We start from the raw sequence: 14,985 nt of genomic DNA on the forward strand, positions 1-14,985 counted from the left end.
CCCACCATGTTTCCTGGAGGCCTAGGGGCGCACACGTGGCACTGCCCCAACTGAAGTACCAGCGATGGCGCAAACCTCGGGGGCGTCCCCCAAAGATGACGTCATCCACGACAGATATATAATGTCTTAGAATTTGCTAACACATCGAGTTAGCATGGATTGACTACGGATTCGCTTTGACTTTCTAAGCTACTCTGCCTCCTCGTAGTTAGCAAGGGTTACTCTACCTAAGCTACTCTGCCTCCTCAGACTTACTAGGGATACCCGCTCCTCGGGGGCCTCGCTCTTTCCTTTGTTTTTCAGGTGATAGTCTGGAACCGGTACTCGCTCCTCGAGGTCCCTCGTTCCCAGACTTACTCGGTACTCTCTTCTGCCTGGAAGTCATCACTACCAACTACATCAGTGAGTTACCAACGCTCTCTCAGAGCTTTCCCTGGAACCAGGTACTCGCTCCTCGAGGGCCTATACATTCCAGCTCCTGGGCTTCTATTTATTTATTTATTTATTTATTTATTTATTTAGTGGTTTGTTTTTTTTTATATACTGCGGCACGTTAATAACATCACCTCGGTTTACAATAAACAATAAATCAGCAACAAGCTTTACAGTCAATAAGAATTCAGGTGTACATAAATTAAGAACCAATTAAGAACAATTAACAAATAAACTAATGATAAACATATTCCATAGTTAATGGCGAGTCTAATAACTGGGAGGAAAGAGCCCGATCAAGTAAAATTTAGCAGCAGGGAATAAATAAATTGGCGTGTGGCATTGGATCAGAGAAACATAAGCAATAACTGGCATTTCATGGCTTCTATGAGACATTGTGTGAGTGTTACCATCTGGTTCAGTACATGAACTCTGCATATCCTGCCTACTCACTATTTTTCAGTTTCTCTACAGTTCAGCCTCCAGGGATCGCTGTTCCAGTATCTGAGGGACTACAGCCCAGCGAGCATTCCAGCTCACTACTGCCACATCTGGTGGTTCAGTATACTGTCTAATAAAAGAACTAGTGTGTGTCTGTCTCCATACTCTGAGCCTGACCGGTGATCCCTCTCGGGATCTTCCCCCGGGGCGTGGTCATCTGCCACTGGTCCAAGGATCCACCCACAACTCTCCTAAATAACAAACAGATTGCTAATTCCAAGCAGACTGTTAACTCTGAACCGAACAATCTCTCTACGTTCAGATGCTTCCGCTCTGTGTACTCTCGCTCCAGGACGACTTAGGTACCCGCTCCACTGGGGCCTTGCCTCGCTCCTCTTCACCCTCCGGGGTTATCTGCTACCAACAAGGACGCCTAAGGTACACGCTCCTTGGGGGCCTTGTCTCGCTCCTGTTTACCCTCCGGGGTTGCCTACCTATTCCAAGGACACCTAAGGTACCCGCTCTTCGGAGGCCTTATTTCATCTGGGACCTCCGCTCCTTGGAGTTCTCTCTTGCTACTACTGCCAGCATCAGAGTGAGTACTGCTGCTTCTATTGTCTCTGTATTGTCTCATCTCTCTCCATAGATCCTCGGCCTACCCCGCACCGCGGACCACTACCGGATCTATTGGCCTTTCCATCTTGGCCTGGGTTCTCGGCCTATCCTGCTTCACGGACCACTACCAGACCCATCTCCCTCTTGGGACCTGGTGAGACTGTGGAACTGCCTTCTCCACTCAGTAGCCTGCAGACAGAACTTTTCCATCTGTCATCTCATCTCTTGGCTGGGATCATTACCCGTTCCTCAAGTTACCATCTACATTGCAGTATAATAAAGCTATTTCTCAGTGTCCATCTCTGCTTGGAGATAGCCTATCACTGCAAGTCCCCGCAGGGCTCCGCCCTGTGGGAAATGCCATCTCTTACAGCGACCAAGGGCCCACGCCTCTATCTCCAAAATACAACAACTATAACCCACTATTAATGCCTCTGACATTCCTATTCATACACCCTAGCATCAATATCTCCTTCATGTAAGTAAGGCTCTGCAATAAAAGGGGAAGACACTCTTTTACCCATGGATCACAAATTATGGTAAGCATTCAAGTATTGTTTTCTGTCAGAGGTTTCGATCTGTCTTGTAGCAAGGAATCCACAAACTGAAATACCTTTGCTTTCATTCCCTGTTGCACATGGAAACCTTCTAACTAACTCTAGAATATTTACTACAAGGATGACCTCTCCCAGAGTAGCAGTTCTGGAACTCAGATCCTCTATGACACCCTTGAAGGGCTTCAGGATTTGTAGCAGCTGCCTCATCACTACGCAATCATGATGCCCCAGGAGGTGATCCACATCTATGTCCTTTTTCAGAAAGAGGTCATAAAGGGTTGTCTGCTGCTTCTTTAACATTAGATAGGTAGAATCCGAGTAGGTACCAACATCTTGAATCAACTGCTTATGAGGCATCACAAATCCTGCTTCTCTAGAAGAAGCTGCCCACTTTCACGCTTCATTGAAAATGCCCTGCTATTTTCTGCACCTTTCTATCAGGTCCTTGAGGACTGGAATTCCATATTCCTTGAGCCCCAGCTCCAGGGCATCCCTCACTGCCATATTCAACAAATGTGCAAAGCAGTGGATCACCACATAGCCTCCATCTTCCACTGCCCTTATTATATTTGCTCCAGTGTCTGTCACAAAAATACCTGCACGAACCCTCCTGCCTCTCCACTATAAGTGTCACTATAATATGGATGTCTTTCACAGTCACCTCTCTACATCCATGTGGGCTGTTGCTGCTGCTACTAGAACTGGAGTTGAGGTTGAGGGTGGACCATGAGGGAAAAGGCCATTGCTCATGCTCTCTAATTGTACTGCCTACTCTTCCTGGAAGTTACTCTCAAAACCTTCAGTATCATCTACTTCCTCCACTTCTTCACTAGAGGCTAATATGCTACTATATCTTCAGTTTCTAGCTCTTTTGATTCAGGGAATCCCAGACATGATTCTTCCTCAGAATCAGTTTTTGAAAATACTGCCTCCACTACCTCAGAAGCAAAAAATCATGGAGGAGCACACTGCTGCTTTTGAGTGTTGCAATTCTACTTCCTTTGTCCTTGCCCCTGCCCTGCTAATGCCAGCCTAGGATAGCTCTCCCACCTTTTGCCCCTGCTTCTAAGCAAGAGAGAGAGGAACAGATGGCAGTGGCTCCTGTTCTTCAAATTTTAATTTCTTATGTCTTAAGCTGTCTTCCACTTCTGGCTTTCTGCAGCTAAAAAACTCTCTTAAGTTTGGGCAAGTTCCCTTTTCTTACTGATATTAGTTCAACTTATACTTTTCACAGGCTAGGCTGGCTCAGTGCCAGCATCAAATCCTCTGCCCCTGCCATTTCCTTCTCTTCCCTTTCATTATAATGGTATGATAGAACTGGAAATGGCTGCTGGAGTTTTTGAAGTCATGGTACACTTTATTAATAACTTACCAGTACCACTCTAATACTGACAATCTGTCTGTCACATACACTCAATCAAGTTGACAGACTGAGTTCACATCAGTGCAGAGTTAGCACAATTGCTAGAGGCATAGTCTCTTTCTAGGGCTATCCCTCACAGTGTGTACAAAAAAAGCCTCTCTCATACACACACACACACACACATGCACACATATACATTGTATATGTATTCACTGTTGACTGACTCCTTTTGCACACACACACACAAAAACTGTCAGAAAGAGAATAAACCAAGAAGGCTGGGGGATTTTGATGCATCTGTACTTCTCTTCACTACAGTCTTTCTACAGATAACCGGTGCAGTGCATTCTGTAGAGTCAGAAGATAGACACAAAAAAATCAGTGTTCAGTGCTGCTATGTCTCCAGTCTACTAGCCCGACCAGAGAACAGACAGAAAGCAGTTCCTCTGTCTTTCTACCACTGTGACTGCAGCAGTGTAGATCCCTTTGCCAATGCCAAAATTCTCCTCTCTCCTTTCTTAAAGCTTTTCTTTGACTCTGAGAGAGCTTCTGAAAAGGCAAGCATATATTTGTATTTTTTTTTGCAAAATCCAACAGAGAAAATGGAGTTCCTTTGCTCATGATCAGACCTTACAATAAGATGACATCAGCATAACTTGATCCAGATACCCGCTATAGGCTAGTTGAAAAAATGATTCACCTTAATTTTTCCTCCATCCTGGATTCTTGCCTTCTCCTGTTTCAGCTCTGGCTCAGCTGCTATCTCACACAGGCAATAGTTGGTTGCTATAGTTACCGGTCTCACTGCAGCAGACTCATTTTCAATGTGCCATAAACATAATCAAATAAAATAAAAAAATTTTATTTAAATTTGTAGACATCTTTCATTTATTTTGGAGATCCACAAATGAAGCAAAAGTAGTCTTATTCAGAGCATTTTACCCATTAATTTCAAACAATGCACATCCCTACTTGCCATTAGAATTATTTAGAACAGTGGTTCCAACCTGTGGTACATTGACCCCTAGGGGTCCACCACACCATAACAGGGGTCCATGGGAACTCAATAGGTATAGAAGAAAGCCCATGCTGCAAAAGAAGAGGTCTAATAGGTCACCAGCACTCCCCAACCAGAGAAAACTGAAGAAGGCAGCAGGCCACTGGCATACCCATCCTGCCAGTGGCTGAAGTTTGAGGAAGGCCCAATAGGCCATTGGCACACACATCCCGCCAGCAGCTGAAAATTAAAGAAGGCCCAAAGGGCTGCTGGCGCACCCATCTCACTGGCGACTGAAGATTAAAAAGAGGCCCGACAGGCCACTGGCGCATGCATTCAGCCAGTGACTGAAGATCAAAGAATGCCGATGAGCCATCACCACTGCATCCCAACATGCTGGCAGCCTGAGACAGGAGGCAGCCATGGGATACCCCCCACCCCCACCGCAGACTCCAGAAAATAAAGAAGAGGCCCAGGTGAGAGGGAGGATGTGAGAGCCTGTGTTTATGAGAGAGAGAGTGCATGTGTGAATGAGAGAGAGGGAGTGTGTGTGGGTGAGAATGTATGTGAGCATGTGTGTGTGTGTGTGTGTGTGTGTGTGTGTGTGTGAGAGAGAGAGAGAGAGAAAGAGTATGTTTGTATCTGTGAGAGCATGTGTGTTTGAGAGAGAGCAAGCATGTATGTGAGAGAGAGCACGTGTGTATCTGTGAGGGCATGTGTGTATGAGAGAGGGAGAGTGTATGTGAGTGAGAATGAAGATGAGCATGTGTGTCTGTGTGAGAGAGAGCATATGTATATGAGAGAGAGAATGAGTGTGTGTTTGTGTGTGTGTGTGTGTGTGTGTGTGTGTGTGTGTGTGTGTGTGAGTAAGGGCGCATGGGTGTATGAGTGAGAATGAATGTGATCATGTGTATGTGTGTGTGTGTATGTGAGAGAGAGAGAAAGGCCATGTGAGTAAAGAGAAAGGGACCATGTGTTTGTGAGTGAGAATGAACATGTGAATGAGAGAGGACAAAGATTGTGTGCCCCCCTTCTATTCCACAGCAATCTCAGGGCGACTGGAAATCCAAAGTTCCCAGGTATGGAGAATGGGGAATTTTTAAATCCTTATTCGTTTTGTTGGCTATTATTTGATGTGTCTGATGTTTTGAAATATTTTATTGGTGTTTGGGAATTAAAAAATAATTTATGAGTTTTTATTTATTGGAGAGGAGCGGTTTTAAGTGGTGTACCGCAAGGATCGGTGTTGGGACCGGTCCTGTTCAATATCTTTGTGAGCGACATTGCGGACGGGATAGAAGGTAAGGTTTGTCTTTTTGCGGATGACACTAAGATCTGCAACAGAGTGGACACGCCGGAAGGAGTGGAGAGAATGAGACGGGATCTAAGGAAACTGGAAGAGTGGTCGAAGATATGGCAGCTGAGATTCAATGCCAAGAAGTGCAAAGTCATGCATATGGGGAGTGGAAATCCGAATGAACTGTACTCGATGGGGGGGGAAAGGCTGATGTGCACGGAGCAGGAGAGGGACCTTGGGGTGATAGTATCTAATGATGTGAAGACAGCGAAACAATGCGACAAGGCGATAGCAAAAGCCAGAAGAATGGTGGGCTGCATAGAGAGAGGAATATCGAGTAAGAAAAGGGAAGTGATTATTCCCTTGTACAGGTCCTTGGTGAGGCCTCACCTGGAGTACTGTGTTCAGTTCTGGAGACCGTATCTACAAAAAGACAAAGACAAGATGGAAGCGGTACAGAGAAGGGCGACCAGGAAGGTGGAGGATCTTCATCGGATGACGTACGAGGAGAGATTGAAGAATCTAAATATGTACACCCTGGAGGAAAGGAGGAGCAGAGGTGATATGATACAGACTTTCAGATACTTGAAAGGTTTTAATGATCCAAAAACAACGACAAACCTCTTCCGTAGGAAAATAATCAGCAGAACCAGGGGTCACGATTTGAGGCTCCAGGGAGGAAGATTCAGAACCAATGTCAGGAAGTATTTCTTCACGGAGAGGGTGATGGATGCCTGGAATGCCCTTCCGGAGGAAGTGGTGAAGACCAGAACTGTGAAAGACTTCAAAGGGGCGTGGGATAAACACTGCGGATCCATAAAGTCAAGAGGCCGCCAATGAAGAGTGGGTGACTCGCCAGAATGATGGCTATTGACACATACCCTTATTAAATAAACATACACATGCTTACTGTGACTCCAACATCGCTCTAAGCTTCAACAGCAAGAGGTAATGGAAAAAAGGATTTGCACTCACAAAGAGGGGAGTAGCTGGCTTGTTACGGCGGTTACTACCCCAAACCAAATATGCCTGATACTTCACTTTCAATGCATATACAGCATAGCTCTCTGCTTCAATGACAGGGGAGAAGAATAACTGATACTTCACACATCCAGCAGAGCTCTCTGCTACAACGGCAAGGGAGAAGAAAAAGGGTTCGCACTCAAAAAGCGGGGAGTAGCTGGCTTGTTACTGCGGTTACTACCCCAAACCAAATGTGCCTGATACTTCACTTTCCATGCATATCCAGCATGGTTCTCTGCTTCATCGGCATGGGAGAAAGACTGATACATCACGCATTTCCAGCATAGCTCTCTGCTTCAACGGCAGGGGAAAAAAAAACAAAAACAAAAACAAAAAACTGATGCTTCACGCATATCCTGCATAGCTTCAACGACAGGGGTGAAGAAAAAAAGGATTTGCAATCACAAAGCGAGGAGTAGCTGGCTTGTTACGGCGGTTACTACCCCAAACCAAATGTGCCTGATACTTCACTTTCAATGCATATCCAGCATGGCTCTCTGCTTCAACGGCAGGGGAGAAAAAAACTGATACTTCACGCATGTCCAGCATAGCTCCCTGCTTCAACGGCAGGGGAAAAGAAAAAAAACCAACAAGGGCTGTACAACATAGTCTAGGTAAAACAAATAAGCATGGGTGTAGCTTGCTTATCGCGGCGGTTACTGCCCCTACTACCCCTAACTAATCAAGCTAGATATTTCACTTGGATGCAGCTCCATCACTGCTCTCTACATTAATGGTGGGGGTGGAAGGGGAATAGAACAAAGAGCTAAGAGAAACAGATAAGTATGAGAGAAAAAATGTGTGAGGCTTGCTGGGCAGACTGGATGGGCCATTCGGTCTTCTTCTGCCGTCATTTCTATGTTTCTATGTTTCTATGGATGTTCTATATATCCGTTGTTTTGAAATAGTCTTTTTATTAGTATGTTTTACTATTATTGATATTTTATATTTCTTGATTGATTGTATTGTTTGATGATTTATGAGGAATGTGATGTTTTTGGTTTTCCATTGTTGCACTGAGGTTTCCAGTTCAGTTTTTGTCTGTGCATTTGTATTTATACTTTATGGTCTTTTTATTTTATATTTGGCAAGGATCTGTCTGTGTTTTGCATATGTGACTTAGGTGAGGTATTCTGCTAGCATGTAATTTCTATATAGGGACCTACAGCGACTGGATTTGTTCAAATTTCCTAGCAGGAGGTGTATTGATGTTTTAGGGCCTGTTGTAATATTTGCAGTATTGCCTTTTCATAGATAGGATTGTTACTGTTTTGAGGTCTAGCAGTTAGGATGTTATGGTATGGCAGGCTTCCTATAGGTCCCAAGTACATTTTTTTCAGGATTTTGTATTATATAATATTCCTGGTAGTGGAGGGAGCTTGTGTTGCTATTAATGAGGTGACACCAGAATTCCATTATTATTATTTTATAGTGAGTGGTAAGGGGAAGTACCCTTGATCTGCTCTGCACCCTTTGGTCGCAATTAATATTAAGTGCCTGACGCTTAATATTAATTTATTCAATCAGGCCAGAACTTGGGGATACTGCTTTCTGTGGTTTTTCCTACTGTATCGCGATGATACTACTAGGAGGAACCACAGAAAGCAGGATTTTTTTTTTTGTTGTTGAGCCCTTGAGCGCGGCATGCTTTAATGCCTGCTCCCGCACAGGTGTTAAATTTGCCATGTTAAAATGAGCACCTTGGCCGTGCAGCAATTTTTCTACATGGGATTTGCACGTGATGAGCACTATTGTTACGATTCTGCTCGTGGGATAGACACACAAGCAGCCTCTCACCTTCTTCCAGCCAGCTTTCCTGCTCCCCGACGCTGTCCACTGTGCCTCCATGCGGCCCAGTGGCCACCGCTGTCGCCCCTCCACTATGCGGCATAGAGCTGACGACGTCTCTTCTCTACCCTGTGGCCAGGAGGCCGCAAATGCCGTTCCCATGCGGCCTGGAGGCCACCCTGAAGCCTTCTTCCTCGCAGCATGGAGCCGCTCTCGCCAGGACCCTCCCACGGCAGGGAGAGCTGCCAAGCAGCATCTTTATCTTGAGGCCAGTAGGCCACCCTGGAGTTCCTCCTTGTGGCCAAGAGGCCGCCGATGCCATTTCCATGCGGCCTGGAGGCCGTCGTGGTTTCTTCAGCAGCTGGAGCCGCCCCAGCTTCTCTTCTGCGGCAGGAGCTGCCTCCGACGCCTCGGGCCTGCTTCCCTGCTTCACAGCATGGCTGCTGTCCCTGGTCTTGCCTCCTTAGGTGCGGGGCCATTCCTCTTCTCCAGATTTAAAGGGCTAGTCCTCCTGGCTCCTCCTCGTGATGTCATCTTGGGTGTTCCTCTTCAGCCCTACAAAAGGGCACAGCCTTCAGTTCTTCTTTGCCTTCGAAAGGAGTCAGTCAGGGAGTTGGACTGCTCCTGGATCCTCAGTTCCAACTCTTCGGTCCAGGAGTCTCTGATATCCACCTCCGCTTCTTCAAGGCACTCTGTTCTTCGTGGGAATTCCCTTGTCTTCATCTGTGGTTCCTGATCCTTCGTCTACATCCTCGTTCCATGTTTGGTCTCTCGCTGGATCCTAAGTCCTTGTCTTCAGATGTCTCCACCGTCCAACCCTCCTGATGTCCTCATCTTTAGATCTTCCTGGTCCTCGCCTTCTGATGTCCTGTCTTTCCTGATGTCTGTCATCTAGTTGTTCTGCTTCTTGGAGCCTCCTCGATGCTCTTGGTTGAGTGACCTGGGGGGTCCAGGGTCCAGATGTCCAGATGTCTTTCATATCTCGTTCTCCAGTTCTCTCGACACCTCCATGTTGCTCTTGACTGAGTGCCCTGGGGGAATGAAGTCCAGATGTCCTGACGTTCCAGACGTCTTTGTGTCAAGTTGTCTTCGTATTCAGAACCTTTTGACGTCTTCATCTTCAGTTCTTTCGCTGTCAAGCGTTCAGACCCTTTTTTGGCTCCTTCGTCAAAGAAGCCTTCAGACTCTTTGGCTCCCTTGTCAGGGTAGCCTTCTTCTCGGATGTCCTGGTTCCAGATCTACCTCCTAGTAGGCCGTCCTCTCTTCAACTTCGGTCTTGACCCTCTGATTCATCTTCCGCGCTGGGTCTGAAGCCTCCGCTTCTTCAGGTTGGCCTGCACCAATCATGACAGGTTCCCGAAGCCTTAGTCCAGGACGGTTGCTGCTAGAAGTCTTGGTTGGATTCCTTCATATTGAGTTTTAACTCTTCTGTCGTCTATCCACTCATCAAGTGTCTTTATCAGTGTCCCTGATGTTCTTCTCTTCAGCTTTGCCTCAACCTTATCAAGTATCGTCTGACCCTGTCTTCAAGTATCATCTGACTATATCTTCAAGTATTGTCTGATCATGTCTTCAAAAGTCCTCATTTGATTGTGTCTTCAGTCTTCAAGTCTTGTTCCAGTTCCATCATCTGCCCTCGACCTCTGTCCATCCTGACGCATTTGCCATTCCCTTACCGCAGGTCCGAAAGGGCTAGTGAGTGGCCGGAGGGCTACTCCAGAGACCAGCATTGCGTTGTTGGGTCTCTACTGATGCGTCAGGTTCAGCAGAGGTCCAAGTTCCTGGTCTTCAGCATGTCCGCCTGTGCTTGGACACTTCTAACCTGCCTCGGCGCTTCTACAGAGCTCTTTGTAGTCACGTCGTGGTCCAAGGGCACACAACTCTCCCCAGAATCAGGATCGCTCCCTAGTGCTCCCCCAACACTATTAGCTATGCACTCGATTGGATGTGCATTTCAGATGCGCTAATCCCCATATTCAATTGGGCATAAGTCTAGCATATCCAAAACACGAGTCCAATCACGTGTTAAGTGGCGCGCTGACCTGAGTGCCTAATATTGCATCAGCCTGATTATGTTTTATATGTAATGAATGAGTTTCATGTGCATATAATTATTTCTTTATTACATTAATAACTTTTCTGTATATGCAGGTAAAAATGAAAAGGAAGTATGTGGGAGTCCACAACTATTTTGGAGAGTGAAAAGTGGTCCACACTCCCAAAAGGTTTGGGAATCCCTGATTTAGAATATTTCCTCCATAAACCAGCTTTGGAGAGGGTTTTATCTAGCTTACTTAAAATGTCCCAGAAGAACTAAACAGATTAGGACTCTTCTGCTTGGAAAATACTTTATAAAAGAATTTCATAAAAGAGGTTTATAAAATTATCTGTGCTTTGGAATAAGTTAATAGGGTATGGTTACTCTACCAAGTAGTACTAGACTATGAGGCATTCCTTGATACTAATGTGTAGCAGATTTAAAACAAGTTTAAAAGTGGGGTTTTTTCAGTCAATGCTTAACTATGCTTCACAACTTGTTGCCAGAAAATGTGGTTAAGTCTAAGAGTATAACAGAGTTTTAAAAAGGTTTGGACAAAATCCTGGAGGACAGATCCAGAAATAATTACTAATCACCTAGACTTTAGTGTCTTCCCCTCAATGTTTTGGTACTAAAACATGAAACAGACATATATTGGGATTTTCTGGCTAATTCTAGTTGACCCAGATGGACCGCTATCGGAGACAGGATACTGAACTCAATGGACCATTAGTCTACCCAGCATGCCATTTCATATGTTCTTATGATGAAAAAATTACAATGAATTAGTTGTTTTTAGTGTGGAATTAGTAGAATCAGTGTCATTCATATATTTCTTAGGCTTTTGGAAGAAAAGGGTGACTACTGAGACATTGTTTGGCAGGCTGACATGGATGACTGCAAGTTGGATCACCATCTCTGTCCTCTTGCCAAACAATAATGATAAAGAGATTTCAAAAAGTGAATGACACTAAGCTTAATATTCCCTGTTCCCTTTGTGCAGCAACTAGTCTAGGGTATCTAATGTCAAAAAGTATGAAATATGTATTCACAGAGGTAAAACACCTGAGTGATTCTTTTTTCCTGCTCATTTCAAGATAGTAAACCAGAAAACAGGATTGGTCTGGTCAAACCAGGATGGATGCTAACATAATAGTAATCAACCCTGATGCATGTTCTGAAATGGTTCAAGACTCTCCAATTCATGGAAACAAAACTGTAAATACGCATTGACTCACTGTTCTCACCACATAGCGCCAAAACCTAAGAATAATTTGTTGCCCTTTAGATTCCAAGCATGTGTTAGCAGGATAAATAATCCTCACAAGGATCAATATTCTAGATACAAAGGCAAGAAATCAGAGAAGTTTCAGTTTAGCAGGAACACACAACTCACTGAATTCCGTACAAAGTACATAAAACCATCAGTTTCACATTTCACATCCTGTTTATTGCATTCCTAAACTAGAATGTAAAAAAAGCCTGATTTACTATGATTTTTTCTTATAGGCACACAATGGGAATCAAGCTTTAATAATCATTCCCAGATCTCTTTGCATCGTATTTCTTATAATACAATAGAAAACTAATACAGTGAACATTTGTCTCTGCAAATAAGCATTGCAGGATTCTAAATATCTAGATTTTTCAGATCATGATTTCTGTGGGTGTAAATTTGATGTTACGATTCTACTCTCGGCTAGGGCCGCGAGCAACCTCTCACCTCTCCGCCATCCTTCCTCCATGGCCCGAAAGCCGCAGACATCCTGCTTCATGGCGGGTTAGCCGCCGCAGCCATGCCTCATGCCGTCCGGAGGCCGCCGACGCCGTCTCTACGCGGCCCAGAGGCTGCCGACATTTTCCTTGCCGTGCGGTGGCAGGAAGCCTCTGCCATGCTTCCATGCAGCCTGGAGGCCGCCAACGTTGTCTTCTCCACTGTGCGGGGAGCCTCCGCCGTCAGCAACTTCTCCAGGCATGGAGCCGCCCCCAGCCTCCTTTCTGTGGCCTGGAAGCCACCGCTAATGCAGGGTCTGGCCCTGCGGCCTAGTGCCACCTCCAGCTTCCTTCTTCATGGCATGGACGCCGCTCTCCAGGGTCCTTCCTAGGCGCGAAGCCATGCCTCTCTCCGGGTTTTAAAGGGCCCGCGGTGGGAGCAGTCCTGCGGCCCCTCCTGATGATGTCATCTTGGGTGTTTCTCTGCAGCGCTATAAAAAGGGTTTTTCGTCACTTCTTCATTGCCTTTGCAAGGAGCCAGTCCGCTCCTGGACATCTACGTTGCCAGCTTCTTCAAGGCATTCCATTCTAGAGATGTGAATCGTGTCCTCGATCGTCTTAACGATCGATTTCGGCTGGGAGGGGGAGGGAATCGTATCGTCGCCGTTTGGGTGTTTAGAGTATCGTGAAAATCGTTAAAATCGTGAACCGGCACACTAAAACCCCCTAAAACCCACCCCCGACCCTTTAATTTAAATCCGCCACCCTCCCCGAACCCCCCCCAAATGCCTTAAATTACCTGGGGGTCCAGCGGCACACTAAAACACCCTAAAACCCACCCCCGGCACACTAAAACCCCCTAAAACCCACCCCGACCCTTTAAATTAAATCCCCCACCCTCCCGAACCCCCCCCCAAATGCCTTAAATTACCTGGGGGTCCGTAGCGGCGGTCCGTAGCTTAAATTACCTCTGTAGCCTTAAATTACCTCCGTAGCCTTAAATTACCTGGGGGTCTGTAGTGGCGGTCCGTAGCTAAATCGGGGGAAGGGGGAGAGCAGGAAAACTGGCACACTAAATCGTGTAGTCTTTAGCCAGCGCCATTTTGCAAAATGGCCGCCGCAAAATGGCGGCGGCCATAAACCAACACGATTCGACGCAGGAGGTCGTTCCGGACCCCCGCTGGACTTTTGGCAAGTCTTGTGGGGGTCAGGAGGCCCCCCCAAGCTGGCCAAAAGTTCCTGGGGGTCCAGCGGGGGTCCGGGAGCGATCTCCTGCCGTGAATCGTTTTCCGTACGGAAAATGGCGCCGGCAGGAGATCGACTGCAGGAGGTCGTTCAGCGGGGGTCCGGAACCCTCGCTGAATGACCTCCTGCAGTCGATCTCCTGCCGGCGCCATTTTCCGTACGGAAAACGATTCACGGCAGGAGATCGCTCCCGGACCCCCGCTGGACCCCCAGGAACTTTTGGCCAGCTTGGGGGGGCCTCCTGACCCCCACAAGACTTGCCAAAAGTCCAGCGGGGGTCTGGAACGACCTCCTGCGTCGAATCGTGTTGGTCTATGGCCGCCGCCATTTTGCGGCGGCCATTTTGCAAAATGGCACCGGCTGAAGACTACACGATTTAGTGTGCCGGTTTTCCTGCTCTCCCCCTTCCCCCGATTTAGCTACGGACCACCGCTACGGACCCCCAGGTAATTTAAGGCATTTGGGGGGGGTTCGGGAGGGTGGGGGATTTAATTTAAAGGGTCGGGGTGGGTTTTAGGGGGTTTTAGTGTGCCGTGTTTTAGTGTGCCGCTGGACCCCCAGGTAATTTAAGGTATTTGGGGGGGGTTCGGGAGGGTGGGGGATTTAATTTAAAGGGTCGGGGGTGGGTTTTAGGGTGTTTTAGTGTGCCGGTTTTCCTGCCCTCCCCCTTCCCCCGATTTACGATTTTTTTGATGATAAATCGGGGGAATTGGTATTGTATCGTGGCCCTAACGATTTTTGACGATTTAAAATATATCGGACGATATTTTAAATCGTCAAAAAACGATTCACATCCCTATTCCATTCTTTGTTGGGAATTCCCTCGTCATCTTCTTCTGTATTCCTGGTCTCTCGTCGGATCCCGTGTTTCCTTCTCGTCAGTTCCTGATGCGGTTGCCTTGATGTCCTGTTTTCCAGATGTTCTGATGCCCCAATGCTCCATCTCTTGGTGCCTCCTTGATGCTCTTGACTGAGTGCCCTGGGGGTCCGAGGTCTAGATATCCTGATGTTCCATGTCCAGAGGTGGTGCTTTGCCTTCTTCAGTCAGCAGCGCTAGGCTCCGGAATTCCTAGTTCTGAGTATCCTGAACCTGGAATCCTGAGCCTGGAATCCTGAACCCTGAATCCTGAGTCTTGAGTCCTGTATCTTGAATCCTGTCCTGGTCTTCAGAGTTCCTGGTGCCTGCTTCCATCTATGCCTAGAGACTTTGCCAGTGTCTGCTTCACCTTTTGCATGGTCCGCAACCAGCCACGAGCGGCTGGGTAGAGCGAGCAGCTATGCAGCACTCACTCAGTACTTTTTCAATATTTTGAACACTTGCCTGAAACCTCCAAGCAACCTGAATCCTTGTCTGAGTCTTCTGAGTAACCTGAATCCTTGTCTGAGTCTACTGAATATTCTGAGTCCTTGTCTGAGTTCCTTGAGTAACCTGAGTCTACATCCGTGTCCTCTGAATATCCTTTCTCTGAGTCTTCT

Source organism: Rhinatrema bivittatum, chromosome 9 (genome assembly GCF_901001135.1).
Source record: "Rhinatrema bivittatum chromosome 9, aRhiBiv1.1, whole genome shotgun sequence".
NCBI lineage: Eukaryota > Metazoa > Chordata > Amphibia > Gymnophiona > Rhinatrematidae > Rhinatrema > Rhinatrema bivittatum.